This window comes from Lissotriton vulgaris, chromosome 4_1 (genome assembly GCF_964263255.1).
Source record: "Lissotriton vulgaris chromosome 4_1, aLisVul1.2, whole genome shotgun sequence".
Taxonomy (NCBI): Eukaryota; Metazoa; Chordata; class Amphibia; order Caudata; family Salamandridae; genus Lissotriton; species Lissotriton vulgaris.
In genome coordinates, this window is record NC_141691.1 from 44119071 (window position 1) to 44121189 (window position 2119).

Below are 2119 nucleotides of genomic sequence, written 5' to 3' on the forward strand. Positions count from 1 at the left end.
TTCTTCTTTCCTCACTGCTTTACAGGTGCTTCATGTTGCATTCAACCAACAGGGGTGGGTAATGAAAAAAAATTGTTGGTATGTACCGGAAAAAAACATGTTCTATAACATGTTACAGTAATTTCTTAATGCTATAGTGGTGAGACATAACTCGCTAATGGGGTGTACCCTGAACAAGATTCTCACAAGGGGCGTGAGAAACCCAGCACAATATCAAAACATCAAAAGCGCCCTGTGTGCATCAAATAAATCTAGTAATTAATTTTGCATTTCATGTTATACAATTCACAGAGGAGAGAAATATTTTGATTATTCAGTGGTTTAATGTGGAACAACATTTTAATGTTAAAGTACCCTTTTCATGTCCCCTTTTGGGACTTCTTTCACCCCCAACATGGCACTGAAGGCCAAGAAGGAAGCTGTCCCTGTTAAAACCGAAGCAAAATTCAAGGCTTTCAAAGCTAAAAAGGCTGTTATTAGGGAGGTACACGGTCACTAGAAGAAAAAAATTAGGACACCCCAAACTTTCAGGAGGCCACGGACCTTGAGGTTAAGTAGGCAACCAGAGTATCCGAGGAAGAGTGTTCCTTGTAGGAACAAACTTGACCATTATGTAATCATCAAGTTCCCTCTTACCACGGAGACCGCCATGAAGAAGATTGAAGATAATAACACTCCGGTCTTCACTGTTGATATCAAGGCTAACGGGCACCAGATCAAACAGGCTGTAAAGAAGCTTTATGATATTGATGTTGCAATGGTCAACACACTGATCAGGCACGACGGCTAGAAGAAGGCATAGGTGCGTCTAGCTCCAGACTACGATACACTGGATGTAGCCAACAACATTGGCATCATCTAAGCCTGCTCTGTAGACGCCAGTACAGTTCAGAATTAAAAATGAAAAAAATAAACAAGTTTGTTTGATTCAGGAACCCCATCACTACTCCTTCTAAAATACAGAAATACCACACATATGGACAAAGGTAAACAAAATATTTATTAAAAAGGGAAGCAAGCCCAATGGCTAAGAGATCGAGTATCGTGAAAGTCCCGCACTGATGGTTTTACTGAATAGAGCTTGAATTTCCTCCTTCATCCAAATTCAGTACTGGCCTCCAGAGCTCATATTGTGTTGACTTTTCTTCCCCTTATTAGTAATGCTTGAAGAACATCTTGAGGACTTGATGATAGTCCATAAATTCAGGGGTAATCAAAAGAATAGAACAAAGCCAAAGTCAGTTAGCGATGCACTGCCGTCTGCTGTTCATTTTCATCCCCAGAGTGTTCATATAAAGCACATTTTCTCCAGTTGAATTCTTATTTGCAAACTGCCAGCCACAGCCTGTTCTCTCGTCCTCGATCAGAGTCAGGTGCACCAGGGGCACTTTTATTGGTTTTTGATAGTGGCGGGACATGCAGGGTGCAGGAACACCTGAAAAACTCATTAGACAACAATTCTAGTGAGATTGATTGTGATGTGAAGAAGTACAATCCATTTGTCACTTGTGCCTGAGCAAAGAAGAGCCCTTTCTCCTCCCCCAAAACAAGCTTCGTGTGCCATTGCAACATTTACTCGCACCTTGTAAACCCTGGCCCGAACATCAATGGATTTCATTCTTGATCTTCCCAGCTTGGAACATTACCCCCACAATACTACTTGTATGTGATAATTTACCTAAGACTGACCATTTTATTCCACTTAGCAAGATACGTACGTCCCACCAGTAAGCTCAGCTATTCCTAAAAGATATAGGTCATCTTTATTGACTTCCTAAGGTCACTATTACAGACAGAGGGTGTAAGAAGATGGTTCTGAGCCGCCTAAATATTTTCCTTTAAACCACTTATGTTTGATCTTTTACTGTGGAAGAGCCTCATAACCTGGGACTCACCCACGATAAACTCATGGTAAAGTGGACTGCATGTGTCTTCCACCAGTGGCCGCCTTGTTAGATAAGGCAGCCAGGGTATGGGGCACCGGGCTGGTTACATATGGACAGTATGTGCACCCATGTAAGGGCTGTGCGGGGGAGATTACCGTTGTGCGCAGCCCAGGAGCTGGGTACAGATAAAATGGTGAAGAAGGGCTATGTAGAATTGGGTGGTGGAATAGAAT

At 42.3% G+C, this 2119-nt stretch overlaps 1 pseudogene; it reads left to right on the forward strand.

Annotated features, from left to right (window-relative positions):
* The first annotated feature begins 394 nt into the window (after positions 1–394).
* On the forward strand, positions 395–862 carry LOC147718323 (large ribosomal subunit protein uL23 pseudogene; annotated as a pseudogene).
* The last annotated feature ends 1257 nt before the right edge of the window (positions 863–2119 follow it).